This window comes from Cynocephalus volans, chromosome 13, assembly GCF_027409185.1.
Source record: "Cynocephalus volans isolate mCynVol1 chromosome 13, mCynVol1.pri, whole genome shotgun sequence".
Taxonomy (NCBI): Eukaryota; Metazoa; Chordata; class Mammalia; order Dermoptera; family Cynocephalidae; genus Cynocephalus; species Cynocephalus volans.
In genome coordinates, this window is record NC_084472.1 from 46,634,290 (window position 1) to 46,650,991 (window position 16,702).

Genomic DNA, 16,702 nt, shown 5'->3' on the forward strand with positions numbered 1-16,702 from the left:
TAATAAATGCTTAAACATTTCTCAGTTTTAATTTCTAATATAGTAAATATTAATAGGTATAATTCACATAAACAAAAGTGCTTTGGGGATCCTCAATAATTTTAAAGAGTTTAAAGTTTGAGAACTGCTGGCTTAGGCTAATCAAAGAGTTCCTGGGGTAGGTATGGGCCCAGCTTTCCCTGAAACACATGGCTCCCCAATACCTAAACAGACTGGGGTCCTTTGAGGGAAGAAGAAGAGATGAAACCTTCAGAATTCCTCTGGGACCGTTCTACCTTCTTCAAACCTCAGGTGGTATGTAGTTATTTTCCCAAAATTAACTAAAACTGAATTTGTTTGTATTTTTCTGAGAATTTAAACCTGATGCTATAAAAAAACAAACAGGTAAGTATAAACAGTTGCAATCTTTATTATTTTTGAGGAGAGGAATTTTAAATACTCATTCCTTTTGCATTTAACTTTTAAATACTCATTCCTATCAAAATTTTAAATACTCATTCCTTTTGCATTTAACTGTTAGAAATTTATCCTACAGATATATCCTAAAAGTTTGCTAAAATGCTCATTGCAGTATTGTTTGTCATGGCAAAAAAAAACTGGAAACAAACCTAAATGTCCACTAATAGAATAGTGACAGATTTAATATAAAACATCCATACAATGGAGGGCTAAATTATTAAAATAAACTACTTAGATATATGTGTGTTATTATTGAAAGATCTCCAATATATTTTATTATAAGCAAAATAGCAATTTTCTTAACAGTGGGTAAAATATGATCACTGCTCCAGTTGTCACAAATGTAGTGGCTTCAAGCTACAATAATTGTTAATTTTGCACACAAACTTGCAAGTTGAGAGGGCTTGGCAGGAGTAACTTGTCTTGCTCCACCTCGAGTGCACTGGGATGGCCTAAAGGCTGGGGGTGACCTGATATTTGGTACTAGAATCATCTAAAGGCTTTCTTATTCACATGTCTGGCAGTTGGTGTTGACTGCTGCCTGGAACTTGGCCTTTTTATGTGGTTGCATGGCTTCCTCACAGAGTGGTGGCTGGATTCCAAGAACAAGCATCTCAAAACACAGGAAGTGGAAAATGACTATTTCTTAAGTCCTGGGCCAAGAATTTGGCACAGCATCACTTCTGCCATATCTTACCTGATCTTGAGTCAGTCGGTGAGCCCAGATTCAGGGCAGAGGATTTAGAGTCTACCTCTTGGTAGGATGAGTGTCAGAATTTAGGGTTTATGTTTTAAAACCTCCACAATCCTATTTGTATAAAAATTTAAAAGCATACTTATGCAAAATGCAGATATGCGCAAGATTTTTTTTTTTTCCAGAGAGGTTGCATAAAATCTGGTAACAATGACTATGTTTTGGGGAGTGGGAATGTGGGTCCAGGGTAGGGTATGCAGAAAAAGAAGACTTTAATTTCTGATTTTATACCTTATTGTACTATTATAATTTTTGTCCATGTGGATATATTTATTTTATTAAAAACAAACAAACAAAAACAACAAATCTTGAGTAGGAGTTTAGTCTTTTCTTGGGCTTCCATGTCAAGTATAGTATTGCATATACAAAGCGATTCTGTGAGGTCATTAGGACAGGTGTGACCGCCTCCATTTTCAGATGAAGATCAGAATCTGGGTGTCATCCATTTCAGTGTCTTTTTCTACTTACTATGTGATTAAGGAAGACCCAGATCTGGAATTGGGCCTATCTACTTGGAGGGGAAAATTTTTGTGTGCGGTCTTTTTTTTTTTTTGCTTTTTTAATAATTATTTTTACATTTTACAATTTTTCTTTACTTTTATAGCAGTTTTAGTTTTACAGAAAAATTGAGGAGGAAGTACAGGTAATTCCCTCCTCTCACCCACATACATACAGTTTTTCACAGTATTGACATGTTACATTAGTGTGGTACATTTGTTACAACTAGGAACCAATATTGACATATTATTAACAACTTAATTTTATATTAGGGTTTTCCCTTTGTAGTGTACAGTTCTGTGGGTTTTGCCTAATGCATAATGTCATGTATTCACCATTACAGTATCGTGAAGAATAGTTTTGCTGCCCTAAAAATCCTCTGTCCTCCACCTGTTCATCTCTCCCTTCCATTCTCCCTCCCTCATCCCCTGAAATCCTAGTAACCACTGATTTTTTCCCATTACCTCAAACGTTTATCACTTCTTTGTGTTGGAAACATTAAAAATCCTCTTCTAGCTAATCAAAATGACACAATAAATTGTCGTTAATTCTAGGTCACCCTACAGTGCTGTAGAACACTGTAGCTTATTCCCTTTACCTAGCTGTACTTTTGTATCTGTTAACCAACCTCTCACTATCCCCCTTCCCCACTGCACTTCCCAGCCTCTGGTAACTGCCATTCCACTCTCTAATTCTATGTGATCAACTTTCTGAGCTTACACCTGTGAGTGAGAACACGCAGTGTTTCTCTTTCTGTTCCCGGTTTACTTTACTTAACGTAAGGTCCTCCGAGCTCATTCACGTTGCTGCAAATGGCAGAATGTCATTCTTTTTATGGCTGACTAGTATTCCATTGTGTATATATACCACATTTTCTTTATCTATTCATTTGTTGATGGACATTTGGGCTGATTCTATGTCTTGGCTATTGTGAACAGTGCTGTAAGAAACATGGAAGTGCAAATATCTCTTTCACATACGAATTCTCTTTCCTTTGCATATATACTCAGTACTGAGATAGGTGGATCATATGGTAGTTCTATTTGTAGTTCTTTGAAGAACCTCCAGACTATTTTACATAATGGTTTCACTAATTTACAATCCCACCAACAGTGTGTAAGAGTTTGGAGGGGCAGATTTTGAATGTGCAGTCCTAGCAGATGTTGGGAAAAAGTCCAGGATGGGTGCTTGAGGCTAACTCCAAAGCATGTGTTGATAACTGTAACTCTCCTAGCTTCTATCTAGCACATTGTCTGCCTAGAACCAAAGTTCGCTTAATAAATAGTATAAAAGTCTCCTTACTAGTCAAATATACCCCCCCAGCTGCCTCCACCCTCAATCACAGGCATGATAAAGTGGAAACTTGATCTTACTACTCTCCTGCTCAAAATCCTTCAATGCCTCCCACTTTTACCTCTAGGAAAAGAAGAAATCTAATACCTGTGTTGTGTGCTAGACACTATATTAAATGCTTTGTATGAATTAATTCATATGATTCTTTCGATAACCCTGTGATATGCATGCTATATTTTTAAGGGGGGGGCCAATTTTCATTTTATTTTGTCAATATATTGGTGTTTGATTATTGTGGCCCATTACGGAAACCTCCCTCCCTCCTCCCTCTCCCCCCTCCCTCCCAACAATGTCTTTTCTGTTCCCTTGTCGTATCAACTTCAAGGAATTGTAATTGTTGTGCCTTCTTCCTCCCCGCCACCCCATTTTTTTGTGTATTTATTTATTTATTTTTAGCTCCCATGAATAAGTGAGAACACATGATATTTCTCTTTCTGTGCCTGACATTTTTCACTTAATATAATTCTCTCTAGGTCCATCCATGTCATTGCAAATGGCAGTATTTCATTCTTTTTTATAGCAAAGTAGTATTCCATTGTGTAGATATACCACAGTTTTCGTATCCACTCATCTGATGATGGACATTTGGGCTGGTTCCAACTCTTAGCTATTGTAAAGAGTGCTGCAGTGTACATTGGGGAACAGGTACACCTTCGACTTGATGATTTCCATTCCTCTGGGTATATTCCCAGCAGTGGGATAGCTGGGTCATATGGTATCTGCAATTGTTTGAGGAGCCTCCATACCATTTTCCATAGAGGCTGCACCATTTTGCAGTCCTACCAACAATGTATGAGAATTCCTTTTTCTCTGCAACCTCACCAGCATTTATTTTTCACAGTCTTTTGGATATTAGCCATCCTAACTAGGGTGAGATGATATCTCAGTGTGGTTTTGATTTGCATTTTCCAAATGCTGAGTGATGTTGAGCATTTTTTGTATGTCTGTTGGCCATTCGTATATCTTCCTTTGAGAAATGCCTATTTAGCTCTTTTGCTCATTTTTAAAGTGGGTTGCTTGTTTTTTTCATGTAAAGTTGTTTGAGTTCCTTGTATATTCTGGATATTAATCTTTTGTCAGATGTATATTTTGAAAATATTTTCCCTCACTTTGTTTGGCTGTCTTTTGACTCTGTTAATTGTCTCTTTTGCTGTGCAGAAGCTTTTTAGTTTGATATAATCCCATTTATTTATTTTTCGTTTGGTTGCTTCATGTATTCATGAAGTCTGTGTCCAGTCCTATTTCCTGAAGTGTTTCTCCTGTTTTCTTTAAGAAGTTTTATTGTTTCAGGGTGTATATTTAATTCTTTAATCCATTTTGAGTTGACTTTAGTGTATGGTGAGAGGTATGTGTCTAGTTTTATTCTCCTGCATATTGATATCCAGTTATCCCAGCACCATTTGCTGAAGAGGCTATCTCTTCCCCAGTGTATAGGGTTGGTGCCTTTGTCAAAGATCAGATGGCTGTAGGTGTGTGGGTTGATTTCTGGATTCTCTATTCTATTCCATTGGTCAGTGTGTCTGTTTTCATGCCAGTACCATGCTGTTTTGGTTATTGTAGCTTTGTAGTATAGTTTAAAGTCAGGTAGTGTTATGCCTCCAGCTTTATTTTTTTTGCTCAGCATTGCTTTCGCTATGCGTGGTCTTTTGTTATTCCTTATAGATTTCTGGATAGTTTTTTCCATTTCTGAGAAAAATGTTATGGGAATTTTGATGGGGATCCCATTGAATTTGTATATCACTTTGGGTAGTATGGACATTTTCACAATGTTGATTCTTCCAATCCATGAGCATGGTATATCTTTCCATTTTCTTGTATCCTCTCTAATTTCTCTCAGCAGTGGTTTGTAGTTCTCATTATAGAGATGTTTCACATCCTTGGTTAACTCTATTCCTAAGTATTTTATTTTTTTGGTGGCTATTGTAAATGGGCAAGCTTTCTTGATTTCTCTCTCTGCATGTTCACTGTTGGAGAATAGAAATGCTATTGATTTTTGTGTGTTGATTTTGTATCCTGCTACTGTGCTGAAATCATTTATCAACTCCAAGAGTTTTTTTGTAGAGGCTTTAGGCTGTTCGATATACAGGATCATGTCATCGGCAAACAGGGACAGTTTGACTTCATCTTGTCCAATCTGGATGCCCTTTATTTCCTTCTCTTCTCTGATTGCTCTGGCTAGTACTTCCAACACTATGTTGAATAGGAGTGGTGAGAGTGGGCATCCTTGTCTAGTTCCTGTTCTTAAGGGAAAAGCTTTCGGCTTTTCCCCATTCAGGATGATATTGGCAGTGGATTTATCATATATGGCTTTAATTATGTTGAGATACTTTCCATCTATACCTAACTTGTAGAGAGTCTTTATCATGAACAAGTGTTGAATTTTATCAAATGCTTTTTCAGCATCTATAGAGATGATCATATGGTCCTTGTGTTTGATTTTATTGATATAGTGTATCACATTTATTGATTTGCGTATGTTGAACCAACCTTGCATCCCTGGGATGAATCCCACTTGATCATGGTGTATGATTTTGCGTATGTGTTGCTGTATTCTGTTAGCTAGTATTTTAGTGAGGATTTGTGTGTCTATATTCATCAAGGATATTGGCCTGTAGTTTTCTTTTTTAGTTATATCTTTACCTGGTTTTGGTATCAGGACGATGTTTGCTTCATAGAATGAGTTTGGGATATTTGCGTCTGTTTCAATATTTTGGAATAGTTTGTAAAGAATCGGTGTCAATTCCTCTTTGAATGTTTGGTAAAGTTCTGCTGTGAATCCATCTGGTCCTGGGCTTTTCTTTATTGGGAGCCTTCTCATAACAGCTTCAATCTCCTTTATTGTTATTGGTCTGTTCAGATTTTCTACATCTTCTTGGCTCAGTTTTGGTAGCTTGTGTGTCTTCAGGAATTTATTCATTTCCTCCAGATTTTCAAATTTGTTGGCATATAGTTGTTTATAGTATTCTTGAATGGTTCCTTGTATTTCAGATGTATCAGTTGTAATATCACCTTTTTCATTTCTAATGTTTGTTATTTGGATCTTCTCTCTCCTTTTTTTAGTTAGCTGTGCTAATGGCTTCTCAATTTTATTTATCTTTTCAAAAAACCAATTTTTCATTCATTGATCTTTTGTATTGTTTTTTGGGTTCCAATTTTCATTAAGTTCTGCTCTGATCTTAATGATTTCTTTCCATCTGCTAACTTTGGGTTTGGATTGTTCTTGTTTTTCTAGTTCTTTAAGGTGAAGTATTAGGTTGTTCACTTGCCATCTTTCCATTCTTCTGAAGTAAGCATTTAATGTGATAAATTTCCCACTTAGTACTGCTTTTGCAGTATCCCACAGGTTTTGGTATGATGTATCATTATTTTCATTAATTTCAATAAATTTTTTGATTTCCTGTTTGATTTCTTCTTGGACCCATATGTCATTAAGTAAAATGCTGTTTTTTTTTTTTTTTTTTTTTTTTTTTATTTTATTTTATTTTATTTTTATTTTATTTTTTAATTTTATTTTGTCGATATACATTGTAGCTGATTATTGCTTCCCATCACCAAAACCTCCCTCCCTTCTCCCTCCCCCCCTCCCCCCCGACAATGTCCTTTCTGTTTGCTTGTTGTATCAACTTCAAATAATTGTGGTTGTTATATCTTCTTCCCCCCCCCCGGTTTGTGTGTGTGTGTGTATGTGTGTGTGTGAATTTATATATTAATTTTTAGCTCCCTCCAATAAGTGAGAACATGTGGTATTTCTCTTTCTGTGCCTGACTTGTTTCACTTAATATAATTCTCTCAAGGTCCATCCATGTTGTTGCAAATGGCAGTATTTCATTCGTTTTTATAGCTGAGTAGTATTCCATTGTGTAGATGTACCACGTTTTCCGTATCCACTCATCTGATGATGGGCATTTGGGCTGGTTCCAACTCTTGGCTATTGTAAAGAGTGCTGCGATGAACATTGGGGAACAGGTATACCTTCGACTTGATGATTTCCATTCCTCTGGGTATATTCCCAACAGTGGGATGGCTGGGTCGTATGGTAGATCTATTTGCAATTGTTTAAGGAACCTCCATACCATTTTCCATAGAGGCTGCACCATTTTGCAGTCCCACCAACAATGTATGAGAGTTCCTTTTTCTCTGCAGCCTCGCCAGCATTTATCGTTCACAGTCTTTTGGATTTTAGCCATCCTAACTGGGGTTAGATGGTATCTCAATGTGGTTTTGATTTGCATTTCCCGGATGCTGAGTGATGTTGAGCATTTTTTCATATGTCTGTTGGCCATTTGGATATCTTCCTTAGAGAAACGCCTACTTAGCTCTTTTGCCCATTTTTTAATTGGGTTGCTTGTTTTCTTCTTGTAAAGTTGTTTGAGTTCCTTATATATTCTGGATATTAATCCTTTGTCAGATGTATATTTTGCAAATATTTTCTCCCACTCTGTTGGTTGTCTTTTAACTCTTTTAATTGTTTCTTTTGCTGTGCAGAAGCTTTTTAGTTTGATATAATCCCATTTGTTTATTTTTCCTTTGGTTGCCCGTGCTTTTGGGGTCGTATTCATGAAGTCTGTGCCCAGTCCTATTTCCTGAAGTGTTTCTCCTATGTTTTCTTTAAGAAGTTTTATTGTCTCAGGGTGTATATTTAAATCCTTAATCCATTTTGAGTTGATTTTAGTATACGGTGAGAGGTATGGATCTAGTTTCATTCTCCTGCATATCGATATCCAGTTATCCCAGCACCACAAGTAAAATGCTGTTTAATTTCCGTGTGTTTGTATAGTTTCCAGAATTTCACTTGTTATTGATTTCTAATTTTCATGCATTGTGGTCTGAAAAAACACATGGGATAATTCCAATTTTTTTGAATTTGTTGAGACTTGATTTGTGACCTAACATGTGATCTATCCTGGAGAATGATCCATGTGCTGAGGAGAAGAATGAATATTCTGAGGTTCTTGGATGGAATGTTCCATGGATATCTGCCAAGTCCAACTTGTCTAGTATGATGTTTTGATCTGTGTTTTTCTGCTGATTCTTTGCCCAGATGATCTGTCCAGTATTGACAGTGGGCTGTTCAAGTCCCCTGCCATTATGGTAATAGTGTCTGTTTCCTTCTTTAGGTCTAATAGAGTTTGTTTTACAAATCTGGCTGCTCCAACATTGGGTGTATATATATTTATGATTGTTCTGTCTTCTTGATGGATGAATCATTTTATCATTATGTAGTGTCCCTCATTATCTCTTTTTATAATTTTTAGTTTAAAGTCCATTTTATCAGATATAAGAATAGCTACTCCAGCCTTTTTTCATTTCTGTTTGCATGGTAAATCTTTTTCCATCCTTTCACTCTTAGTCTATGTGAGTCTTGATGGGTGAGGTGGGTCTCTTGAAGGCAGCATATAGTTAGTTGGGTCCTCCTTTTTAATCCCATCAGGCAGTCTGTGTCTTTTGATTGGGGAATTTAAGCCTTTTACATTAAGAGTTGTTATCAAAAAGTGTTGATTTAATACTAGCATTTTATTGATGATTGTTTGGATGTGTTAGGTGTCTTTTGTTCCTTTCTTTCTGATTTACTGTTTGTTTTCTGTATTTGTTGGTTCCTTGGGTTGTAGATAGCCTTTTTGTTTGTTTGTTTTCTCTTCATGAATGCCATTTTTATTATACTAGTGAGTTTTGATTTTTCTCAGGTTTTTATGGCAGTGGTAGTTATTTTTCAGGTTCCAAACCCAGTACTCCCTTGAGAATTTCTTGTAAGGGTGGTCATGTGGTAGTGAACTACCGCAGTTTTTGTTTATCTGAGAAATATACTATTTGCCCTTCATTTCAGAAGGATAGCCTTGTGGGGTAGAGTATTCTTGTCTGGCAATCTCTGTCTTTTAGTATTTTGAATATATCATCCCATTCCTTTCTGGCTGTTAGGGTTTGTGATGAAAAGTCTGATGTTAGTTTTTTTTTTTTTGTGACTGGTAAGGGGATCATAACCCTTGGCTTGGTGTCGCCTGCACTGCACTCAGCCAGTGAGTGCACCGGCCATCCCTATATAGGATCCAAACCCGTGGCCTTGGCACTCCCAGCGCTGCTGCACTCCCAGGACCACACTGTCCTGAGTGAGCCACGGTGTCGGCCCCTGATGTTAGTCTGATTGGGGCTCCCTTATAGGTGATTTGACGCTTCTCTCTTGAAGCTTTTTAGATTGTCTCTTTGTCTTTGAGTTTTGCCAATTTGACTATGACATGTCTTGGAGAAGACCTTTTTGGGTTGAATACGTTTGGGAATCTTTGAGCTTCCTGAATCTGAAGATCTGTGTCTTTTCCAATAACTGGGAAGTTTTCTGCCACTATTTTGTTGAATATGTTTTCAATGCAATCTCCTTTTTCCTCCCCTTCTGGAATACCCATGGCTCGGATCTTTGAGCACCTAAGGTTGTTGATATCTCTCTCAGATTTTCTTCAATGCCTTTAATTCTTTTTTCTTTTTTTTTTGTCTGCCTGTGTTATTTCAAACAGTCCATCTTCAAGGTCTGAAGTTCTCTCTTCTACTTCTGCAAGCCTCTGGTTAAACTCTCTGTTGTGTTTTTTATTTCGCTGAATGAATTCTTCAGTTCGGCAAGCTCTACTACATTCTTTTTCAGGGCATTGATTTCATTGTACATTTCTTCTTTCAGGTCCTGTATACTTTTCCTCATTTCATCATGTTGTCTAGCTGAGTTTTCTTGTATCTCATTCAGTTTCCTTACAATTATCACTCGAAATTCCTTGTCAGGTATTTCAAGGGCTTCTTGTTCTATAGGACCTAGAGCTTTAGAGTTATTTCCTTCTTCTGGCAAATTATTGAACCTGAAGTGTGGGTTGTGGAAACCTCAACTTTGTAGCCAAGTTGGACAGAAGTGTGGGTAGCCTTGAGAGCCAGTACTTGCAACTGACATCTGAAGTAGGGGCAGTCTTTTGGGGCTTAGCCTTTAAACCCTTGGTGTATGATGATAACTCCAGGTGGTGTCAGAATTGAGCTGAGTTGTTGGACACTAGCCGGTGTCAAAGAATTGGTTATTGGCATGGAAAATCTCCACATTTGGTGTCAGAAGCTTTCTCAGGTGGGAAAAATACCTTTCAACTACTAATTTATTTTTCATGTTTTTGCTTCCCCGTTAATAACCATGAGCTCCTATGGGAAAGAAAAAAGGACCAAGCATCCTCATCTTTGTGTGCTATTCTAGAACTGTCTGGCATATTGTACATGCTCAATAACTACTTGCTGGTAATGGAAGGAGCTAACTAGTTAATATCTGCAGTTTCACACCTTGTTCTTTTAGGGCCGGTGGACCACAGCTATTTCACTCCTTGTTCTTTTAGGACACAATACTTCTTGGGAATTAATGATTTTCTAATTTTTATGAGCTTTAGCTTTGTTATGATTTAGTGCAACACTTTATAACTAAGGTATATATTTATACTGTGGCATGCATTTTTCTCGGGATAACTCCTTAATTAAATAGGTATTATGTTTCCTTTTTTCTCCTCCTACTCCCCAGCAGCTGGTCTTGGTGTGGCTACAATTTCTCTTATTGAATCTGAGTAGAGATACTTCAGGAGGGACTCTATTATGCACTGTGACTTTTCTCACAGTCAAAGCAATCCTGTCAGGGTGTAAGCCCTTGGGCAGCTGTCTGCTTTACTGGGGCCATGGTGGAGGCCTGAGCTACTATCTGTTTTGGTGCATTCTTGGCTGGAGGCCAAGCCCTGAGTTTCTTCTGAAATAAAGTGGCTTAGGTGAATCTGACCTGTTAGCAATTGTCAGGTTCCTTGGATAAAAGACTAGCAGCCTCTGGTGTTTAGGGTAGGGAAAGTCCTCCGCAATGTGGCTAGTGGTGGAATGTTACAATGAAAGTACATCTTTCAACAAAATTCTGCCAGATACACAAGCATCAGACTAGTCACACAATGTACTCTTGTAAGCTCAGGGGAGGCCCCTCTCACTGACTTCATGAAAGTGTTACTTCAGGGTGGTTGCTATCTTTTCTCATGACTTTGGAATCAAGTCAAGCTCAGAATCTAAAATTGGCTATCCTTGCTGTCATAAATCAATGCATCCACCTTGGATTAAAATGTTCACATGACGTATTTGTTGGTGACCCTAAATTGTGGGAACAGAGGCTTTCTCTAAAGGCTTCTCCAAAGGCATTAGGTCCTTGGCTTGCCTGATCCTTAAACTTATTCATGTAGGCATGGAAGGACCTGCATAATTTCTTTTATTGTGGTGAAATATACATAAGATTTACCATTTTAACCATTTTAAGTGTACAGTTCAGCAGCATTAAGTACATTCGCGTTGTCGTGCAGCCCTTGCCACCATTCATCTCCAGAATATTTTTATCATCCCAAACTGAAACTCTATACCCATTAAACAATAGCTCTTCATTTCCCTTTCCCCCAGCCTTAGACAACTGCCATTCTACTTTCTGTCTCTATGAATCTGACTATTCCAGGTACCTCATGTAAGTGGAATCATATAGTATTTGTCCTTTTGTGTCTGGCCTATTTAGTGTTACTGTCTTTGAGGGGCCTGGATAATTTTTATAGCAACTATATTTCTTGAACACCACTGATTTCACCAAAATAAATTATTTCTAGCATCTTTCGTGCTATTTTACAAACCCAAGGAGTAGAATTAAGTCACAATCAACATTTGAGGGGATTAGTAGCCATCTCTGGATTATGGATTCTTAGGGTTCTTTACATGCTAACTAATCACCTTTTGCACATTACACAGTTCATGCCAATGTCTTTTTAAAGTAAGCTACCACACTAACACTGTGGCATAGCTAAAATTCAAAAGTTCCTGATAGAGGTAAATTAATGATTGTAATAAAGAAGGGACAGGTCTCATTGAGTAGCAGGATCACATTTTGTTTCTGTGAGGCAGGGGGTTTCAGGATGTCTTTAGGATATTTGAAGTTGTGCACAAAACTGTGTGTGTGACTGGGGTAAGAGTTCAAGACTTTTGTCAAATTCTCAGGAGGTTCATGATCTTCCTAAAAAGGCTATAAGTCATGTTGAAAAGGGCAATTCTATTTCCTATTATGTTTTGAATAGAAAATAATAGAATAGAAATAGATAAATAGAATTAGATAGAAAAAGAATAGAAAACAAAATAGAAAATAAATAGAAAAAATGAAATAAAATGGAAAAATTCTGTTTCTTGTGTTTGCCATAGTATTTTGGAGGAAACAGATGAAAAAAGGTCCAGATATCTGGGTGGGGTGAGAATACTTGTATGCTTGGGCTTGTTGCTGCTGGATCCTTGTGTCACCCAGAGCTGAGGCCACTGGATAATGGTGGCTTCCACACCAGGCTGGACTGAAGAGAGCAGTGATGACCCTCCTTGCTCCTGGTCTTTTGGTTTTCTCATTAATCTCCTCTAAAACAACAGTTCTCTGCTGTCATTGGTGTCAGTGCCTCCATAAAGCTGCATTAGGTAACAGTTCTGTCACCTGCTGTGTTGCGCGTGTGTGTAGGGTGTCTCCTTAGACTTGTTGTGTTATGGCCTTCAGTACGGGAGCTCATGCTTTGTAATTCCTCTTGTCAGTCATTTTATATCAGGCCTGCAGCCTTAAAGCTTTTCCTTACCTACCCGGCGGCCACATCACACACCTCTAGGGGGCACTGTTCCCTTTCATCCTCTGTGAGTGTCACCTCCTGGAGTTAGGCAGCGTAGCAGCCTTGTTAACTACCAAGGCTTTTATGTGCGCACAAAGAACATGGGGTCTTCTTCAACATCATTTTTCTCATGACCAATTATCTCTTTCACACATATGCGCATGTTTAGCATGAGCTGTGGAAAAGATTAAAGAAGAATCAAGGATAGAACCCTGGCCTCTGTGTTCCAAGTCAGCAAGGTGATTCTTGGTATTTTGAAAGGATTTTTACAGTGATTGGCTAATGAGCATCCCAGGGAGGTAAATAATAACAGGAAGCTTTCAAGACTAATTATACCCTAATTTTCTGCTGTAGCCTTTCCTCCCTAGACGTCTAAATGATGTGTCAATTTAGCAAGCTGATATAAACCATTTCTTTCTACCTGGAATGCTGTTTTTCACTCTGCCCGTAACGTAATTTCTCTATATCCTCAAAATCCCAGCTCAAGTCCCATGTGTGAAGTCTTCCCTGACCCCTTCTGCCCACAGTTACTATTCTTTCTTCTGAATCTGTTACCACTCAGAGTCTGCACCTCACTATTAGCACTCATCTTGTATGAACTGTTGGTTTCCTTTTTATATGTGTGTAATGGTACAATATCTTGAAATATTACCTGGTATATACTTCTCATTGCTGGTAATTTTTGTTGCTCTGCAGTTCTCTCTGCCATTGAGGCTGAGGCATCTACTGAATCATGGTGTGAAGAGGTAGACAAACAGTTTCCAAGATTACCCTCACTTCCAATACCAATAGCAAGCTCAGGGGGTTCCCAAGACCATCCTCTGTTTTGACAATTTGCTAGAAGGATTCACAAAACTCATTGAAAGCCATTATACTCATGGTTATGATTTAGTACAGGGAAAGGACACAGATAAAAATGAGCCAAGGGAAGACACATGTGGGGTAGAATCCAGAAAAATTCCAATCATGGAGCTTTCTCCCTGTACTATGGACAGTGTTACTCTGCCAGAAAAGATGTGTGATATGGCATATTGCCATCCAGGGAAGCTCACCTGAGCCTGGATGTCCAGAACGTTTATTGGGGTTCCATGGCTAACTGTCCATGTGGCTGACCTCAGGCTCCAGTTTCTCCTGCGGTGGAACTGATATCATATGACTCAACGTCCCCACGATAAATCACATTATTAGACCTTCTTGTGTGAACAAGGATACTCTTATCAAGCAGGACATTTCAAAGGCTCAGATATGACCTCATAGAGGCCAAGGGCAAGACCTTTCTTTGGGCAAAGTTAATTTTTCACAGAATCTAGCTGAAGAGTAGAGACCAATTTCAGTTCCTCACTTTCCAAGTGCATTTCAGAGGCAATGGTTGTGATTTTCATTTGCAAAATTTTTGTGTGCAGAGTCAGTTTCTTTGACAAAAGTGAGGTTTATGTGTTCTACGGGAGCCAAAGCTGGAAGATTAGAGTTTAGAGCTCATCCATGTTAGCAATAGAAGAGGGAGGCTGGTTAGAGCACAACTTTATAACACCAAGGTCATGTATTCAGATCTCCATACTGGCTTGGGAGAGAGGGAGAGGAGAAAAGAGAAGGGCTTTGGTTTGATCTTGTGGGGATGAAATCAGGGGTGGGGGTGGGATGGGTGCAGAAGCTCTCCAGGTGCATTTAAGGATCCGGGCACAGAAAGTACGCTTGCCCTTCCTGCAGGCTAGAAATCTTGGAGGAGGCAGGTCAAGGATGACCCCCACCCACAGACTGTGAAGATGGAGCACACATAGGCTTTCTGGGTTGTAAGTGAATAACATCCCCACATCAAAATGGCACGTGTGGAATGATATGAATATCCATTATTATGTTGCATGATACATAGACAAACCCAAGTCTGTCCACACAGTAGCAGGGTTAATGTTATTTTTTCAGGTACAATAAGAGACTTACATCTTAGAGTTTGTGTTTGGTTCCTTAAAAGTAGTTCCTGATGAACTGCTGTTTTGTGAAGATGTTGCTTTGTCCATACCAGGCACCAATTCCAAGCAGATCCCAAGAAATGAGGCACAGATTCCTTTAACTTTAGATTGTCCCATGCTTGCTCGATTCAAACCTTTCTGAGGCCAGAATGAACGGAAGGTGAGAGTGAGCCCGGGTTGAAGCTCCCAACCCTACACTTAGGCGCTGAGCTTGCAGGCTGCCAGTAAGGGTGCTACATGAGTAGCCTCTCCCAGGGTACAGATCTGGAGGGAGTCTCTGGTTTTTTTCTTTGATGGCTTCTTTTCCTGTATGTAATCCATGGAGGAAATGGCATGGACATTAGGCTGACATTAGAAGGATATTTCTTGACGTGGAGAGATACTCATGTCACATGAAACAAACAGTTCACACAGCAGCACAGTGCAGTATCATTTCATTTTTTTTTGTAGAAGTGTTATCTATATTCATGCCTACACCTAGACTTCTATCTTTATCTATATACTTGTAGAAGGACATCTAGAAAGAAGGTTTACCAAAATGTTGACACCTATTGGGTGATAGAAATGCAATAATTTTTATTTGTGTTTATGAGAACTTAAAGCTTTTTTCTTTCTTTGTTATCATAAAAATATATATTACTTGTGTAATTAAAGTTTTAAAAGAATAATGAGCTCTGGGGTCTGGGGAGCTCTGCCACTATTGTCCTCTTCTTTTGCCCATTAAACTGTGGAAGTTACTCCTGATTCCAGGTGTAAATGGCCCACAGTGAGAGTCTGGTGGAAGGAGTCATCCATTGTGACAGGGGAATCTGGGAACATCCTGGAGCAGGTGGCTTTGAGGAGGTGGGCTCTGTAGAGAGAGGATGGGAGGAAGGCCATGACGTGTTGGGGAGCAGCATGAACGAGGAGAGGGAATGGCTCCTTGTGGACAATGAGTCAAATCCAGGTCTCCATGGTCATTGGTGCTGAGTGCAGGGTGTCTGAGATTCTCTGTGGGAGAAGAAGGCTTGGCAGATGGCCACTTGTTGTCTTCCATCTGGACATACGGTACTGCCTTTAATCATTCTTCTGCCCTTTTCCATTCGAAAGTCTTGTCACTACGAAAGGAACTTCATTCAGGCTCATGGAGGGCAGACACACTTCTTAGGAAACTTCCTTGGCAAATTTCTCAGTGCTGAGCAGAGGGGAGGTACCCGATGAATGCCCGCTGGTGAGAATTGATGGGACTTGAGTTGACGTTGAAGGGCAGCAATATATGCCACTGAAAATATGTCACTTTGGCATAGGATTATTTTGAGCTGAAGGCAATTGAGAAGCAGATACAAGAAATACTCTCTGTCCACCTCCCCCCATTTGTCTAAAAGCAGAATATAAATTTGAAAAGATGTTTCTCCTTCCCTTCCTTCCAGATAGGACAGAAGTTCATCATTGACTACAACACCAGATCTGAATCAGTCCGGAGACAGCACCAGAGGAACCTACATACAAACCTTACTCACTAGACTTTAGCTTCCATTATTTTCCTCATGTCTTTGCCTTCCCACAATTTGCTGTCCCTAGAAGGTCAATGTCCTTTTCCTTTGTCTTGTCACTTTTCTAAAAATTTATCGATCTCGGCTGACTGGTAATACCAAGGTCAAGCATTCGGTTCCCCTTACCAGCCAGCAACCCCCGCCTGCCACCTCCCCGTTACTGATCTTTTGTTAAGATGTTATATGAGCCCAAGTTCTGACCCTTGATTTACTCATCACTGGGAACTGCCATGTGTATGCATGACACACGTATTAGTAAGCTTCTGTTTGTTCTTCTCCTGTGAATCTGTCTCTTGTTAGTTTAATTTACAGAGCCCCAGCTGGAGAACTTAAGACTAGTAGAGGAAAAAGATTTTTTCCCTCCCTCACAACATGAATTTCATTAGGGCAGCTTTAGGGAATAGGTTTAGCTCTCTCCCTCTTGCTATGTGTCTGTAGGAAGCTTAGAAGATGGTCTATTGGAGTTTCCTCCTTTGAAGCTGTTCTTAC